The 19,823-nt window shown below is 34.0% G+C and overlaps 1 long non-coding RNA gene across 3 annotated transcripts in view; it reads left to right on the forward strand.

Moving 5' to 3' along the window:
* Positions 1-13,760: 13,760 nt before the first annotated feature.
* LOC112645905 (uncharacterized) overlaps positions 13,761-19,823 on the forward strand; it is a 134,530-nt gene continuing 128,467 nt past the window's right edge. Inside the window, exons 1-2 of one of the 3 annotated variants that reach the window (XR_004811883.2) lie at positions 13,762-13,866; positions 15,871-16,006. This is a non-coding gene — a long non-coding RNA (uncharacterized LOC112645905). Of the gene's footprint in view, positions 13,867-15,870; positions 16,007-19,823 lie in introns of all 3 variants that reach the window. The other 2 variants (XR_007408065.1, XR_003127309.3) reach the window with 2 other exon arrangements.

The following is a 19,823-nucleotide window of genomic DNA, read 5'->3' on the forward strand; positions in this document are numbered from 1 at the left end:
TTTAACATCCCAACAATTATCCATAGGTTTAAGTTGCCTAAGAATCTTGAAATTTGGGATCCCTGGGTGGCGCAGTGGTTTGGCGCCTGCCTTTGGCCCAGGGCGCAATCCTGGAGACCCGGGATCGAATCCCACAACGGGCTCCCAGTGCTTGGAGCCTGCTTCTCCCTCTGCCTGTGTCTCTGCTTCTCTCTCTCTCTCACTGTGACTATCATAAATAAAAAATAAAAAAATTAAAAAAAAAGAATCTTGAAATTTATGGTTAGTCTGACATAGTACCAATGTAATTACTGTTATAAAAAAGTATAATTATGAATCAATTTAGTTGAATCACATTATTTATAATTTATAAAAAGTTTATAATCATATTCAACTTAGTTGAATATATTGCTTATAATCTTAAGTATTGTGTAAGAATAATATCAGCTTATTTGATCAAAAACTCAATATAAGTTTATATTTTTCAATTTTCCCAGAGGACCCCAGGAAAATCACATGAACTAGCTTGTTCATAAAAAACAGATCCACATCTTTTAAAAGTAAAACAGTTTTTTACATCATGCCCATAGTAGCAAACCCAAGCCAAAGACATAGAGCTATTTATATTTTTAAAGTATTGAATGAACCTGATTTGTCTAAAGAATCACTTTAATTACATGAATTTGGATTTTTTAATGTTTCTGAGATACCTGTTTCCATACAAATAATTTTTCTTAAGATGTGATATCTAGCATCCTTGAGGTATTAGAAGCTCACTTTCCTTATTTTCTGTGAATTTCAGTAACAGGCTGATGTATATCTATGGCTTATGTATATCTATGTTTATAAAACATAAAGGAATTGAGCTACTTTAAGAAACCTAATCATCCAATTTATTAATGCCCTCTGGTGGTAGGAAAAGATGTCACTCTCACACCAGGAAAGGTAAAAGCTTTTCTGAATTACAGAGAGCTTATGGTTTTAGTTCTGCAAGATCAGTCACAGGTAAGAGGTAAACCATAAACAAAACCCATTAGTTCAGATATCAAAAAGTTATTTCCCTTCCCAGTAGGTACAGAAATTTGACTTTATAAGCAGATAACAACAACAAAAAAAATAAGAGTAGCAAAACATTCTTTGTCATTCCTCATCAAAAATAGATTACCATCATCCATCTGATGAGGTGTTCGGATGGTCAACCATAAAACCAAATTCCCAATTAATGCAGCCATCAAAGAGAACAACTTATCCATCTGCAAGTAGGACACAAAATCAAAACACAATATCACTGGGTAAAAAATAAAAAAAAAATAATAAAAAAGCATCCCTGGAGCATCAAGAAATACAAAGTTCTGGATTTCACTCTTTGAGTCAAAAAGAGTTGCTGGGCTTAAACAGCCCATGAAGTGCGCTTTTCTGGCAACAGTTTTTGCATTTGTATCTTTGGGGTAAATCCCCAACAGTGCAATTGCTGGGTCGTAGGGCAGGTATATTTTTAACTGTTTGAGGAACCTCCACACAGTTTTCCACAGTGGCTGCACCAGTTCACATTCCCACCAACAGTGTAAGAGGGTTCCCTTTTCTCCACATCCTCTCCAACATTTGTTGTTTCCTGCCTTGTTAATTTTTCCCATTCTCACTGGTGTGAGGTGGTATCTCATTGTGGTTTTGATTTGTATTTCCCTGATGGCAAGTGATGCAGAGCATTTTCTCATGTGCATGTTGGCCATGTCTATGTCTTCTTCTGTGAGATTTCTGTTCATGTCTTTTGCCCATTTCATGATTGGATTGTTTGTTTCTTTGGTGTTGAGTTTAATAAGTTCTTTATAGATCTTGGAAACTAGCCCTTTATCTGATATGTCATTTGCAAATATCTTCTCCCATTCTGTAGGTTGTCTTTGAGTTTTGTTGACTGTATCCTTTGCTGTGCAAAAGCTTCTTATCTTGATGAAGTCCCAATAGTTCATTTTTGCTTTTGTTTCTTTTGCCTTCGTGGATGTATCTTGCAAGAAGTTACTATGGCCGAGTTCAAGGCAGCAGTTTTTCTTGATGTCATCAGGCGAGTGCACTTGGGCATCAAAGTAAATGACCTCCACAATTGCTAAAGGTTAAAAAAAACATGGTTCTCATGCAAAATATAAACATGTGTGAAATATTTACTCAATCCAATTGTTTATTAAGAAACCCACACCAAAAAAAAAAAAAAAAAAAAGAAGAAGAAAGAAAGAAAAGAAAAAGAAAAATGAAACCCACACCATGCTAAAGACATGCAAAGGGGTGTTTTTCAGAAGCTAGAATTTTTAGGAAATGATAGCATATAATTAATGGGTTTGATTGAAACTGGTTAATGCCCATTACCTTAAGCTTTGGGGAGATATTTAACAGAAAAAAAAATTACATTTCTACCAGTCAAAAATTCACATTAACTTCAGACCCTTTAGAGTTGTAAAAGAGCCCGATCAATATAAATTCTGGATGGTCATGCCTCATAATGCCCTGCAGAACACTTAAAATCTCCGTGTTCTATCTTGGCTACCTACATATTTTATGTGATTTTCTTCACCAGGACCTTTCTATTTCAGATTGTTCCTTTTCCAGTATTCATTTTCTTAATTATGGTTTTATCTTAATCTCACTGAGTATAGTAATCAGAATTTTTATCTTTTGTACTCTTAGTGTCACTTATTCCATTTTCATTTTTATCCTCCACACTAATTTTCTTGATTTTTTTCTCCAGTCCAAATATCCTTGATTCTTCATTCACACTGATGGGTAAAATGTATAGATTTGTGTAGGGGACCAGCATTTTTTATTGTGACATTAGGAATATCTCCTTAATAGATCTTGTTTTTGCATGGCATGGTGATTGTATGTTCTGTGTAAGTGGATTGCACACTTAAAAAATATTTTATTTATTCATGAGAGACACACAGAGAGAGACAGAGACTCAGGCAGAGGGAGAAGCAGGCTCCCTGTGGGGAGCCCAATGCAGGACTCGATCCCGGGATCCTGGGATCAAGCCCTGAGCAGAAGGCAGACACTCAACCACTGAGCCAACTGGGCGTCCCAAGATCGCACATTTTTATAATCTATAGGGTTTCCTATAGAATATGTGGACAGCCAAAGGATAATTAAGTTACTGACACTCATCATTTCCAAATTAAAATGGATTTGTGAGATGGTATTCTTAAATGTCATTAGCTCTTGGATGCATTTGCTTTTTGTTTAGGATTTTCTTTTTCTTTTTCTTCTCCCCTCCCCACCCCAAACTGATTTAGTAACTTGGTTCTGCTCCATTTTTTCCTCTTGCCTAGAAGCTCTAACCAGGAGTCCTCTAAAAGTGGAGTCTTCCTTCAACATAGTTTGGCTTTATGGCAAAATGTCCATTCCTTCCTTTTGGTGGCTGGAAGGAAACAGGGCCAAAACCTACCTTGATCAGCTTTTCTGAGTTGAGTGCTGGTTATTCCTCAGAGTCCTGCTTATGTGTATTTGTTTATTCTGAGGTTGCAGCATCCCCAGAGCTCTCTTAAAACTGACTTAGTACATACCTTATTTTTCTCAGGTTAAGATTTTATTGTCATGATTCTTCTATCATCCAAATATATATGCCTTTTATCTTTCAAGTCCTCTAATGGTAATTCTCCTTTTCCCAGTGCTATTGTGGTTTCATTACTTTTTAATTTATTATTTTACGACATCTTTTTATCATTTAAATAAAAAGAATGGAAAGTAGGAAACATTTGTGCTTAGTCTGCATTTTCAAACAGAATTTAATCTGCTATAACCTAACACTTATTTTTGTTTTGACTAGGCTCTATGAATTATATTGAAATAAAACTATTAAACGTACAGTTGAATAATAGAAACACATATGTTTTAATAATATATCATTTTTACTGCATGCAAATCTTTGAAATACTATATGTTAACTGTGTTGGGAGGAAAAAGTTTTCCCCTCTCTAATTAGGTCCAGTATTTGGGAGCCTGTAAATTAACAGACAATAAGGAGATTAAATAGGAGAAAAGACAAAAGTATATTCAAGCTTGTGAATGGTAGTTGCTCAGTGATAAGTAGCTTATTGAAGAGCTAGAAAGAAACTTTTATATATCAAAATTAACAGAAATGGAGAGGAGGAATAAGGGCTTCAATGGGAAGGTATAGAAGGTTCTATTGGGCTTTTTTCTTAATGCTAAATGGTAGACAATCTGTCTCCCTATCAGCTAAATCCATAGAAAACTCCCTCTAAGGGAAGGTAATGACAGGCATGTTTTCAAGAGGCTCTGCTTTAGTCAGATAAAGAAAGTTCAGATAAGATTTCTTTCTGCATCTTCTATAGCTCGAATGTTTTCACTTTACAAGGATTATATACCAACTCCTAGAATCCAAGTGAGTCCCTACATTTTTGCCATTTGAAACTTCCCTAGAGGTTACACAAGTGCACCCACACACCCAAGCTGTACTGATTGGTGTAGAGAGAGATTTAGGTTAAAAATTATGAAGTAAGAAATCTGCAAAAGGGAAAACAAACATTGATTAAAACAAGGATGAATAAGCAGAAAAAGGACAAATCCAAAAAACTTCTTAAATCCCAGTCTGAGCCAGTGTCTCAGACCTGGAAATAGGTAGATCAGTCTAGTTTAATGGTTGTGCTTCATTTAAGCAGGTGGTGATGCAGTGGGTACATGGTACACATCAAAGTTAGGCTTCTGTATGGGAATAATCAAGCATTGCCTCATAAAGTCCATCTTAGTTCTTTAAAACTGTCTATTTACATCTGATTCTGTGCACATCATTCTCAAATATGACATTCCAGTTAAAGCCTTGATAATATGATCAATTTTCCCAAGTGTGCCCTGTTACAAGGAGAACAGATTCTCATTGAATTTATGCTAATAAGTGTATTGCCATGTAAGAATACTTAATGAGAGTTTCTGAATTCTAGAGGGATCAGGCAGGGAGAAAAGATAAATGTTTCATTTCTGTTTACAAAAGTATAATCTACTAAATTTCTATAAGTTATGGATAGCTTAAGATGAAAGAGAAAATGAGTTCCTTAAATCTGAGAAATAGAACATTAAAGAACCAGCATGTTTCTCAAAAAAAGTTCATTAAAAAATTACAATAGTCATTTATCACTTCATTTAATTCCATGTAATTAATTCTTGTTCCACTTGATCTTGAGTTAGTAGTTTCACAAATGCATCATCTTCTCCACCAGAGTTTTGAAATCCTTATTCAGTCCAGGGTAGGATTTAAAAGCTCTTAATGCTATCAGAATCCTCTACCACAGAGTACCTGTCTTAGTCCTTTCCATGGGTTTCTGAGACAGTTCCTTTTGTTGAAGATGAAGCATTTTGGCTTATAGTTGACTGCAAAGCTTTTAGGAAGGTTTCAGAGTAAAACAATAACTATCTGTGGATAACAAGAGACTGGTTAAAGATCTGAATAGAGTTTATTAAAATAATGCAATTGATATTTTTCTAATATCAGACAAAACAGCATCAGCAGCATAGTAGACCGTAAAGGCATTGAAGAATTTCTAGAAATTTTATATAATTCCTAAAATATTTATATTGATAATATCTACCCTTACAAATACAACTTAAGGAAGGTTAAGCATCTCTTCTTTTTTGACAATGCTTTCCATGCCAGTCAACAAATAAATAAACTTTATTATTTAATACTATTTAGAAAAACAAACACCGGGATCCCTGGGTGGCGCAGCGGTTTGGCGCCTGCCTTTGGCCCAGGGCGCGATCCTGGAGATCCGGGATCGAATCCCATGTCAGGCTCCCGGTGCGTGGAGCCTGCTTCTCCCTCTGCCTGTGTCTCTGCCTCTCTCTCTCTCACTGTGTGCCTATCATGAATAAATAAAAATTTAAAAAAAAAAAAAAAGAAAAACAAACACCATTGGCTTTCCTGGAGCTCCACACTGCAGATGCAAATCATGATACTTCTTGGCCTCCATAATCGCAGCAGCCAATTCCTTATAATAAACTTGATAGATACATACAATGAAAGACAGAAATCTCCTACTGGTTCTGTTTCCTCTGGAGAACCCTGACTAATTAATATTCTTTTCATACAAGGTTTTTTTTTCATTTCACCCTTACTGTTTATAGTAATTTTATTTATATATAATATATATAGTATATTATAGTAGTTATTATATATATATATAATTTTTGGCCATTAGTAACCCTTGTTTTACAGAGAAAACTAGAAAGTAAAAACTTATGAATCACCTGTCATATACCAACATTCTTAGTAGATTAACAAATTCTGTGAAAGTATCATTTCACATATTCTAGAGGCATATACTTCTTTATAGTATATATTTTAGTGTGATAGAGAGAGCAAGTTTATTAACTGACCCAAATATCCTTAGTCTCTCTGTCAGAAGAAGTGTATATATATATATATATTTTTTTTAAATATATATATTTAAACTTATATTTAGTAATGAATGTTACAGTATTTTGTCTCATTTAGAAATAATCTAGTTACTTATTGATTATCAATTACTTAATGTAGAATAACTAAGGTTTCCAGTTACCAAAAGATTTTGGAAGCGACTCTTAGGCAGACATATAAAACAAAATTATTGTTGAAATTCAGTTGTCAGAATAATGACTCCAATTTGATTACAATCAGCTCTGTGAGTTTTATATTCTTAAACATTTAATAGATATAATATTAGCTTATTTGACTCATAAGCCCATAGTATTACAGTATTATAGTTGATGCTGACAATTCTGAAGACATGCCTATTTTATTAAACCAACAATATCAGGGGTGCCTAAATGGGTCAGTTGGTTAAGCGTCCAACTCTTGGTTTCAGCTTGGTTCATGATCTCCCGGTCCTGGGATGGAGCCCTACTTCGGGCTCCATACTCAGTGGAGTGAGGAGGTTCTGCTTGGGATTCTCTTTTCCTCTCCCTCTTCCCCTCCCCCTCATAAAATAAATGAATGAACCTTTAAGAAAAAAGCAACAATATCAAACTACTCTTATTCACTAAAGGTTTATTGAAATCATATAAATTTGAAAAACAACTGAGATCAGTTCCTATATTTCTGAGAGTTTTAGAAATCTTTAATTTATATAAGAATAGAGCTTCTTTATTAATTTAGCATACCATCCAAAGATATGAAAATATCACACACACAATATATAACATGTATACATACATATACACAGATGCAAGTAGAGATCTTTATGGATGTCATTATAAAATTTTAGCATTGAATCAAGCAAAGTAGTACACAACTCACCAGTTGTCATTTATATTTTTATCTGAATTGTTCCTGGCAGATGGAACACATTGTTACCTGCTGAACATGAGGGTTAAAGCTTTCCAACAATATTTGTGGAGACTTTTAAGATTTTCTTTTGTCCTATTATATAATCTTACAGAGGCTGTGGACTAAATTTTGTTCCCAATTAGCTTTTTTCTTCTTTTTCTTTTTTTGAAGGTCTCTGAGTCTCTTAAGCCCCTCAAGAGTTTCAGGGCGTATTTTTTTTTTTAAGATTTTATTTATTTATTCACGAGAGAGAGAGAGAAAGAGGCAGAGAGACAAACAGAGGGAGAAGGCTCCATGCAAGGAGCCTGATGTGGAACTCAGATCCTCTCCAGGTCACACCCTCAGGGGATATTAAAGATCCAGTAACTACAGAAAGGTGAGGGCTGGAGGAGGAAGGGATGATTTTAGTGGAGCCAGCTTGGGAGATTTATATTTTTTCAGAGGAGTCCTAAATTATCCATAGAGGTACCTTTCAAACAAAGCAGCCTGGAATTATATAACCTAGTTTCAGAGAGTATACTCCTTTTAAATGTGAGCCAGATCAATATATCACATTTTTTATGGCTTAATCATAGATACAAAGGTATCCCCAAACAAGGCACAGAAGTTTCAGCCTCCATACCCAAAAATAACTAGGGAGAAAGAAAGCAAGGACTGCTATTGTTGCAGGCAGTAAGCAAAGGCAACAGGAATGAGATGAGTACTTAAGGGTTGAGACCATTTTTTAGACTCAAATGAATGTCCTGAGAATTATCAGTAAGATGCTACTTGCAAATGGGGTGTCCAGGCCGCCATATTTTTGCCTGGCTGGCTATAAATTCATGGGACCCCAAGCTCGCCTGCTGTCACAGATCCGGCAATCTCTCGCCCCCAACCCCACCTCAGGCAGGCAGAAAACTAGAGAACACTACTTCTGGACCCAAGACAAAATCTTAGGACACAAAATAAAAATGTAAGGAAAACTTCATCCAGTTTTACTGGGGACCCACAAACTCACCAGCCTATGAGGTGGGCTTCAACAAGAGGCTTATAAATAAGACCTAAACCTAAACCCGAGAATTCTCCTTTTGACAAACAATAACACAAAAGGTAGAAACAAACAGGGGACAATGGTACGTATAACGAATCAGTCACAATACCCAAAGAACTAGTTCTAAGCCAAGTTTTGTGCTGTAAATCTGAATTTTGAAAAATGCCTTCTAGGAAAGAAAAAGAGAGTCTCTTGAACTGCCCTCGTTCATCCAGATCCCAAGCAGAGATCCAGGAGTCTGAGTAGTAAAAAGTTTATCTTTGCTGATTTGCTCAGAGGCCCAGAGATCTCAGCTACAGTCCCTGAGGGCAGGCAAGTCGTCCCAACCATCCTATTTTATGCCAACAAAACTATTGGGAGGACAAATTGTCCTCTTGTTGGGTCCATTAATGAAGACCTGCAAATTAACTGACAATAAATAGATTAACAGGAGAAATGAAAAGTTTATTTACACTTGCACTTGGAGAGTTGATCAGTAATAAGTAACTCACTGAAAAGCCAGAGATAAAGGTTTATATATCAAGTTTAACAAAAGAGGGGAGGGTTTAGGGCATCAATGGGGAAGATATGAAAGGTTCTATTGGGCTTTTTTAATGCTAATGTCTGTGTGGCAGCTGAATTCACAGGAAACTCCCTCAGAGGAGGGTTAATGGCAGCTGTATTTTCAGAAGACTCTGCTTTAGTCAGATAAAAGAAGTTCAGATAAGATTTCCTTTTGTACCCTCTAGTCAAATGTTTTCACTTTATAATAATTTTTAAACTAACTCTGGAGTCCAAGTGAGTCCCCGCAGATGATTTATATAACATTTCACAATTTTTTAATTAGGTTGGATTGAATTTTAACAACAAAAACATATAAATTCTGAGGATAGAGATGAAAATTGAAAACAAAAGTAATTGTTCAGGACATACACAGATAAAATTAGTAAATTATTAGAAATATACAAACAGATTCTAGGAAAATTTCCTCCAATATTCTTTTTCTCAGTTTATCTGAAAATATGAAATAATGGTTATAAATGAATTAAAAGCCAGCTAATTCTTATTAGCACAATGGAAATAGTGATATTTTAATTTTTTAATGCATGATTTAAAACCATGTTCTTTTAAAGAAAATTTACCAGATTTAAATAAAACTTAATTCTTAAGAAGAGAATGATGACCATAATAAGGACTTGAGTTTAACTTTTTCTGCTTGTATTCTTTATGAATCAAACACTTAGCAGAATATCTGGATATTTTCTTGTTTTTTAATTTTATTATTACTACTAATACTATTGTAATAATGTACTGTACTTATACTTCACTAAAATTTACCATTATCTTCTAAATGTAAGAGCCAAGAAAGTGTTAAAATGTGTCCTCTTAAACATTATATAAGGCAAATTACCATAGGTAATATAACAATACTCAAATCCATATGTATCAGCTGAGTTTTATTTCAAGTCCTGGGACTGTTTTCATGATTTGTGTTAATCATGATTGTATTAATGTTAAAATATGGAAAACAACTACCTTATTAAAGTATTAGACTTCGATTCATACTTTCTTTTACTTTTTTTTTCAGACTCCTACTACTAAAACTAAAGGTTTGCTGCATGAAAATGCAATGCTGACTGGCATTGAATCTCTTTTGGAGGGAGAACAATGGGGGAAAAAGGGAGAAAGCGGTGGGAAGGATGAAGAAAGTGGAGTGATGTCAGGGAAAATAAAATGCTCCTTTTAGTCAGGAGCAAGTAAAAGCAAAAGTGATGGATAAAGGATGAAGAGGCATTGGGAACATTTGATAGTTTGAGTGCAATCTGAAAGAATTTTAATGATAAAGGAAATGTGACTTTTTTCTCTTTCTATTCATCTTCACCTGGTGTTTTCTCTGTGGTTACCTTGTCTTGCATCTTTAAAGGGAAATTGAGCCTTATCACCCTCCTTCACTCTCCTCTGTGTCTTTAGAACTTTCAGAGGCATTTGTTGTCACTGACAGACATATTATTGTCTTTCTTATCAGGCACTTTGGTAACGTTCTTTTTAATTCATAGTCTCTACATCTGTAGCTTCCTTTTATCTTCTCTTTGTAATATCTTACTGAATAGCATCCCTTTTCCTTCCCTTCTTTCCCTTTGTTTTCTTCCCTGTTTTACTGACCTCTACTCATTCTGACATTTTGTGCCGTTCTGTACCACAAACACCTATGACTTACATAAGTCTCTCATCCTTGTCACACTTCTTGGAAATTTTGTTCTGGAAAAAAATGTCATCTCTCCAGATTGCTTATCATTGGCTATCAAATCACCTCAATAGCTATTTGAAAATGGTTTTGTAATATCTTTTAGGGTAATATTAAAAAGATAATTTTCAGATAAAAGGTAAAATCAACTGTGGTGTCTGCTCTCACGAGGAGAATTTCCTCATGTGCTGTTTAATATTTAGCTGTGTGCTGGGAGTTGTATTTGTGGGAATCTCACATGCTAGTGGTTTTCTGTATATTTGCTGGGTCCTTTGGTTTCAAGTTTAAGTGCAGAAATTTCTCAATGAATAGCCAAGCGATTATTGCTGTTTTAGATTAGCTTTTAAAATATCTCATATATACTATTTATTTGGGGGGAATCACTATGGTTATTGTGTTTGGATTTATCTTTAGCATGTTTTTAAAGGTTAAAAAACAAAATTCAACTGTGTAAATTTGAAGATCTAATTGGCTTTATTCAATAATTCATGAATTGAGCAGTATGCCATCTGATTGGTGGAAAGGAGTTCCAAGAGACTTACAAAATGGAAGACTTTATTAGGCAGAAATGGGGCAGGAAAAAGAATAGAAAGGATTGTTTGAGGCAAAGTCACCTTCATTCTGGGGGAGGAGTAGGCTTATAAAATGCAGATTATATCTTTGGTACAGACCAGGAAATTCCAAATTGAGTGGTTAAAGGTTACAGTCCTGCAATCAAGTCTTGATTTGATGTTGTGGAGCCAAGTGACTCCATTTGAGCCTATTATTTTTCTCTCTCTCTCACTCCCTCTCTCCCTCTCTCGCTTTCTTTCTTTCCCATAGATAACTTTTAAATTCTCCTCTGCCCAACTAAAACTGATTTATTATTAAAATATTCCAAATTCTGGTGTCTTTTTTAAAAATCACAATCATTTTTAATCTCAAAACTATTTTTTCAAGAATTGATCTTCCTATTTTTAAAATAGACTAATATTTTTCAAATATTTACTACATCAAATAATACCAGCACTAGAATTAAACATAATTATTCAGAAATAATTTAAAATATTTTATGAAATTATTTATAATAATTTAAGAAAAATGTTACTTTTTCAAAAGAAAAAAAGGACGGTGACTCCTGGGTGGCTCAGCGGTTTAGCACCTGCTTTCAGCCCAGCGCCTGATCCTGGAGTCCCGGGATCAAGTCCCACATCTGGCTCCCTGCATGGAGCCTGCTTCTCTCTCTGCCTGTATCTCTGCCTCTCTCTCTCTGTGTCTCTCATGAATAAATAAATAAAATCTTTCAAAAAAAAAAAAGAAAAAAGGACAAAAAACTGTATCATAGACTTAAGAATGGTGGAGCTGTAAAATTCTGCCTTAAAATGTACGTTATTACATTTCAAATCTGAATATGAAATAATTCCACCATTACTGAACTTTGTAAAAGTGGTTCTTATTCATTGCATGGTTCTTGATCTTAAATCTTTATCTTTATTTTTTATTTTATTTTTTTAGAGATTTTACTTATTCATGAAAAACGCAAAGAGAGAGACAGAGATACAGGAAGAGGGAGAAGCAGACTCCCTGTGGGAAGCCTGATGCGGGACTCAATCCTAGGATCCCAGGATCACGTCCTGAGCCAAAGGCAGACACTCAGCCACTCAGCCACCCAGGTGCCCAATAAATCTTAGGTCTTTAAAATAACTAAAAAGTAGTTAATGAAACTTGGATCACTATCAAAATCTGTAAATGAAATTTCAACTTATTTATATTTAAATTAGTTTTAAGCATAAAAACATATATTACATGTACATATATACTTAGGTTCAAATTTATACTGAAACTAGTTTTTACTTTTAAACTGAAGTAAATAATTTATCCTTAAGGTTTGGGACATGAGTTTTAGAGCTTTTCACTAAATTATGACATTATCACCTACGTTTAAGTATTACAAAACATATTAGCTAAATTCCTCTTAACTATGAATTCCTTTGTAATTCTCATGTATTACTTCTCTCTTCTGTAGTAGAATAACGCCTGGTTTAGAGTATACTTAAAGATATTTATCAAATAAGCAAGTAGATGGACAAAATGCATTCCCAAAGGAACTATTCTGTTATAGTTATGGCATGGAAGGAAAAGAAAAGATAAACTAATTTTTTGAATTTTAGTTTCTCTCTGAACTTTTAGGATAAAGTACATTTTACTTTATATGGAGCAGTTAGTTCTGCTTTATACTTGTTTTTCTACTGCAACTATTAATATCTCCTTTCACTACCAAATGTGCCCCGGGGCAATTAAAATACATGGTTCTACTTACATTTAAGTGTATTTGTGAGAAAAAATAAAGAAATGTCTAACTTGCTTCAGTTTTTAAATATCTTTCCTGAACCCTGTATTAAATGGTTTCCTATTTGAATATGACCGGTTTCTACCTCAAAATACTGCTTTTTTTTTTTTTTTAAACCTAATGTCCTAATTTTTGTGTCATTAACTTACTTAGGTCAAGACATTGAGTGCCTACTCTGAATTACATGATCAGATAAATTAGTTAATCTTCAAGGAGAATAGTACTGAAATAGAAAGGGAAGTAGGTATTAAAATTACAATATGGGATGTTTGCTTATTTCTGAGCCATTACCAGTATAGCTTCTTATTGTCATCATTAATGAAATCATGTGTAAGAGAGAATGATTTGTGACCTATAAAATATCATAAAACAGAAAGTAAGTGACAATAGTAATTATTACAGTTGTTTAATAAATATGTCCAGCTCTCCTTCTTCTGGATATCCAAAAGAATTGTCCTTCCTTGTTTCTTTGAAGCTAAACAAATGGCCAAAATAGAAACTTTACAAACCAGTACATGATTTCCACTTTCCCTTTCCATGAAAGCTCGAATTAAGATTGAGCTTTATTGGGCTACTACATATAGGAGTGGAAACCCTTCTGTTCTATATGGAGCAGGAGTGAAAAATCAGTTTTTGTTATATTAAGCCATTGAGATTTTAATGTACTTTGTTACCATAATATAACCTAGCCTAACTTAGCCCATATCAACTGGTGACATAACCCTCTTAAGCAGTCTTTATCTGCTTTCTTTAAAAAACAATTACAGTATTTGCTTTCAGAGCCTTATAGGTTTCCTAACCCCTCCCAGAACCTTGGCCCTCCTCTCAAGTATGTTTTGACCACATGGTCTGTAATTCCTTTGTGAGGAAAAAGAAGTCAGAATTTTAAAGCTGGAATAGATTTTAGGGATTATGTAGTTCAACTCCACCATTTAGACAGGTCATTTTGAAAAGCATAACCTGAATAGACTCTAGCAGTCACTTGTGTGTACTCAGCAAAGGTATTTCATCTTTCTAATTTTACTTCCTTTAACTATAAAAATGCAGATCATCATATGTTCCAGTTAGGTTTGTTTAAAAAAATTGAGTACATTTAAATGAACCAATCAGATTCTATGGTCATAGGGCATCCACATATCCCTTTGTTCTTTATCAATTTCATCAGGTTAGACAGGAAAAAGAGTGAGAAAGCATTTATAAAGAGTTTTACAATTTTATTTTTATATCCATTAGCTATTTCTTATAAACTTCACAACCAACTTTGTTATTCAGACAGAGCAAGCATTGTTATTATTTCTATTTCACAATAGTCAATTGAAACCCCAAAACACTATGATTTAATTTAAGAGCATCCTAAATAGCAGACCCAGAACTCAGACCAATGACCTCTGACTTGAACATCACATTGTCTTTTCTACCATCTCGAATCATAAACTTGGTGCAATGGACTATGTAGTCAGAGGTTTTCCACTACAAATAACCTTTGTAGTGGTGAGTGTTTCTGATTTTCTCAATACTCAATTAATAATAATAGTAATAATAATAATAGACATAGCATTGAAGAATAATATGTTTTAGAGTATACTCATTGGAGAAAAAAGTCCAAAATAAACTCCTATCCAATAAAGAATTTGTCTGGCCTGTGTTCCCAATTCCTAGGAAAGTCTCTAAATCTTTGCAATTTCCTTAGTGATAGAAGTATGTTTGTTATTCATGGTGGTCCCTGATGATAAATTTATGCTGAGGAGGAGACTAGTGGGGGACCCTTACATAGTTTGTGCTATTGAGATGACTCAGAATATGGGGTGGCCAAGGCAGAAAGACCAATCACTTAACTAATTATAAGGTTGGGTGTTTTAAGCCACAGGATATCAACCCAATCTCTGGGTAACAGAGGGTGGTTGGAGATTGTATTTAACCATATAGCCAATGACGCCTATGTCATGAAACCACAATAAAGACTCCGGGAACCAAAGCTCAAGTGAGCTTCCCTGCTTGGCAGTAATCTGTATATGGTCACACATGGATGTGCCAGGAGGGTGGCATGTCCCCATTCCATGAAGAAAGGACAATGGAAGCTTATTATTACCCTATGCATCTCTTCTTTTTAGCTAGTTCTGACTTGTGTCCTTTTGCTATAATAAACCTCTAATCATAGTGTAGCACTTTCCTGACTTATGTGAATCAATCTAGTGAATTATTGAATCTGAGGGGGTAGTGGAACCCCTTGAACCTGTAGATAACTATTCAGAAGAGTGAGAGACCTGGAGACCCTTGAACCTGCAGCTGGTATTGGATGAAGGGCACTCTTTTGCATGATTTAGCCCAAATCTGGGTAGTTGGTATCAGAGATTATTTCATAAGCAAGAAATATATGTGCACATACAAATATATAAAATGCAGAATATATCTTTTTTATTATCCTTTTGACTCATAGGCAAAAGTAAATATCACATGAAATTACCTTTTTTTTTAAGGCTTACATTATTTTTACACAAAATAAGGATATTTCCAAATGTTATATTTTTTTCTTGATTTAAAAAAATATATATTTGTAGGACTAATTTATGTGGGACTCAATGTCCTTGAATGAATTATTTTGTTTTATGAGAATATAGTTTCCAAAACCTAATATATACTTAACTGAAGAAAATAGGGCAGAAAGTTAACATTTTTCTATCTAGGACATGGATACATGAATGTTTCATTATATAGTCTTTATCTTTCTGCATGTGTGAAATATTTTCTTAAGTGTATCTACATTTCAGTAATAATTTTGCTTCATTCCCTGGCAATGCTGAATAAGTAAGTCATTAGAATAATTGAACAGTACAAAATCAGAACACCACAGAAATTTGAAAATTCTGTAATTCAGGGCTTTCCCTCCACCTGTGGAGAGCTGGAATTAAACAGCCTATGTTTGGAAAGTGGTCTTTTTCAGTGTCTTGGACAATACAAATAAAATTTCTACCAGAAACACATTTTCTTAATAATTTGCTCTGCAGAACTGGTATGTTCCTGGATGCAGTGTTATGTTGCCTGCATTGCTGCGGATGGTTGATCTCACCATGCATTCCGCTCAGTCATTATTCACCAACCCTATAGTGAGAAAAAGGCTGCCATTCACAAAGTTCTCAGTTGGTAAAAGACTTTATTTTTTTATAACTTCAAAATGTTACATGGTTTTTGATGAATTCACCTAATAGCTCCCTGCTTTACACCAATAATCTTAATAACATTTGAATAAATACAGTGTTAAATTCATGACTAATAAAACTATTCATCTTGCGTGTACATCAGTATTAGCAGTAAAATTTCCTCTTGATAATGAAATATGCCTAATTTATACAAAAATTGCTTTTTAGTTACCATTTAATGAACATCAACTTCATGCCAGGCAATGTGCTACATATTTTCTTTTTTTCATATTTTTATTTTCCTATTTCTTTCTCAAAATCTTTATCAAGAAGATAGGATCTCTATATTTCCTGCACTGGAATATAAACCTTAGCAGGGAAAGAATATATATTCCAAAATATATGTAAATATATACTATATCTTCTTTATCCACTTGTCTATCATGGACACTTGAGTTGCTTCCATATCTTGAATATTGTAAATAATGCCACAATAAATGTAGGGGTGCATAAATCTTTTCAAATTAGTGTTTTCATTTTCTTTGGGTGAATGTCCACTAGTGGAACTATTAGAATGTATGGTATTTTTATTTTTAATTTTTCAAGGAACTTCCATATTGTTTTCCGCAGTGGTTGCACAAATTTACATTCCCACCAACAGTTTATATGGTTCCTTTTTCTCCACATCTTTGCCAATACTTGTTTCTTGTGTTTCTGATTTTAGCCATTCTGATTGATGTGAAGTGATATCTAGTTATAGTTTTGATTTGCATTTCTCTGATGATTAGTGATGCTGAGCATCTTTTCATGTGTGCGTTGGCCATCTGTATATATTTGGAAAAATGTCTGTTTAGGTCCTCTGCCCATTTTTTAATCAGATTGTTTGGGGTTTTTTTTTTTTTTTGGTGTTAAGTTACATAAGTTCCTTATATATTTTGGGGATTAACCCCATATTGGATTTATCTTCTTCCATTCACTAGCTTGAAAGCCACAATTTAAATGTGCTCTTTTTCCATTATACTGAATTTTAGAATACTTTTCAGTAATATATTCTGTATTTTATTTGATTCAGCAATAATTCTGAAGATGCATAAAGCAAGTATTATCTTTTAATAAATGTACGTGCTAAATTGTCCAAGGTCAAGTGAGTTTTCTGAAAATACAAAATTAACTGAGGAAATATGATTGCATATTGGTCTTCTGCCTTTTTAAAAATAAAATAGGGTTTTTTAAGGCATCAGAAATTACTGTTATTTAAGAAATTTTTGTGTTTAAATAATTATTTAAAAGCCAGAAACACCATTACTTCATTTCATGAAATTAATGTCTGAAAATAGTACACCGGGGTTCCTAGGTGGCTCAGTGGTTGAGGGTCTGCCTTTGGCTAAGGTTGTGATCATAGGGTCCTGGGTTCAAATCCTGAATCAGGCTCTCTGCAGGGAGCCTGCTTAGGCCTCTACCTATGTCTCTGACTCTCTCTGTGCATCTCTCAAGAATAAATAAAATCTTTAAAAAATTAAAAATAGTATATACTGTGTGGAATACCCAATTATTTGAAGCAAGTACGTACTAAAAGAAAAAAACTTTTTGGCTTTATGAATTTGCCTTACCTAATGTTAAAACTACCTGAGAACAAGTCCTGTCTACTGTTTTGTTAAATTAGTTCTTTGAATCAAGGAGATTCTAGTCCTAATTATTAGTAGGCCTTCTTATCTAAAAACAAATGGTTATACTATAATCCTTAATTAATCATTTTTAGTTCTTTAGTATAAAACTAAAAATTATTACTCAATTTGCTTATTACCCAAAACTTTATAGCCAAAACTGTTCCTTTTGTAAATACGTATTAGTTGAAAATAATGTCCCAGGTCCAATGTAGGTAATGGTTGGTTAAAGTTGAAGTTAAAGTTTTGTTGTTTGTTTTTCATTTGGTTTTGATTTGCTTTATTTTAAATATAAAGCAGCTTAGAATATTTAATATGCCAGTGTGCAATGTGACTTTCTAAAAATGGAAGTACACTAAGCAGTATTTCCCTAATCTGTTTCAACCCGAAGAAAATGTTTCTTTTTTATGAGACTTCTTGAGGGATTTACTGTACTGTGGGTCACACTTTGAGATATACTGGACTAGAGTGTACCTTATGTTTAGCAAACTTCTGACCTGATAGTCTTACTGGTTTCTATGATACTGTATGTGGTTCTTCCACTGTCTTTAGTTTTATTTTATTGTAGTAAGAACACAACATGAAATGTACCCCTTAGCAACTTTTTATATGTGTAATACAGCATCGTTAACTATAGGGACAATGCTGTACAGCAGATCTCACCTTGCATAATTGAAATTTTATGTCCATTGATTTGCCTCCCTCCAGTTACTGGCAACCCCCATTCCACTCTTTGCTCCTATAAGTTTGACTATTTTAGATATCTAATATGAATGGAATCATACACTGTTTTTCTTATTACTGGCTTATTTTACTTCACATAATGTCCTCCAGGTTTATCCATGTTTCATATATTGCAAGATTTCTTTCATTTTTAAAGATGAACAATATTCCATTGTATGTATCTACCACATTTTCTTTATCCATTCATCCTTTGATGGGCATTTAAGTTGTTTCCACATTTTGACTATTTTCAATGAACATTGGAGTGCTGATAGCTCTTCTGGATACTGATTTCATTCCTTTTGGATAAATACCCAGAAGTGGAATTGCTGGATGGTATGATGTTCTATTTTTAATTTTTGAAGAATCACTACACTGTTTTTCATAGCAACTGCAACATTGTTCACTCCTACCGACAGTGCACAGGGGTTCCAATTCCTCCACATCCTACCTGCACTTGTATATGTGTTTTTTATAACAGCCATCCTAACATAGGGAAAATCATTGTGGTTTTTATTTGAATTTACATTTCTATGATGATTAATGATGTTATCTTTTCACATACCTGTAGGCCATTTGTATATCATCTTTGGAGAAATGTCTATTTCAAGTCTCTAGCCCACTTTAAAGTAAGATGTTGGGGTTTTTTGCTGTTGAGTTGTATGATTTCCTTATATATTTTGGATATTAATTGATATCCAATATCAGTTATCTGATACGGTTTGCAAATATTTTGTCCCATTCTATAAGTTGCCTTTTCACTCTGCTGATTATTTCCTTTGCTGCACAGAAATTTTTTAGTTTGATGTTTGCTCTCTTATCTATTTTTGCTTTTGTTGCCTATGGTTTTGGTGTCATATTGATGAAATAATTGCCGAGAACCATGTCATTAAGCTTTTTCTCTATGTTTCCTTCTAAAAGTTCTACAGTTTGAGGTCTTATGTTTAAGTCTTTAATCCACTTTGAATTTATATTGGTGTATGGCATAAGATACAGGTCAATTTCATTCTTTTGTGTGTGGATATCTAGTTCCCATGGCACCATTTGTTGAAGAGACTATCCTTTCCTCATGTATATTCCTCATACCCTTGTCGAAGGTCAGTTGACCTCATATACATGTATTTATTTCTGGGCTCTATTTTGTTCTGTTGGTTTATATGTCTGTCTTTATGCCAGCACCATGCTATTTTAATTACTGTAGCTTTGTTGCATATTTTGAAACCAGTAAGTGTGATGCCTCTAGCTTTGTTCTTTTTCAAGATTGTTTTTGGCTATTAAGGGTCTTTTGTGGTTCTATATGCATTTTTGTATTTTTTTTCTATTTATGTAAAAACTTTTCAAGATTTTGATAGGAATTTTACTGAATCTGTAGATTGCCTTGGGTGGTATGAGCATTTTAATGACAAGTGTTCCAACCCATGAATACATGATGTC

This window comes from Canis lupus, chromosome 34, assembly GCF_003254725.2.
Source record: "Canis lupus dingo isolate Sandy chromosome 34, ASM325472v2, whole genome shotgun sequence".
In the NCBI taxonomy this organism is placed as follows: domain Eukaryota; kingdom Metazoa; phylum Chordata; class Mammalia; order Carnivora; family Canidae; genus Canis; species Canis lupus.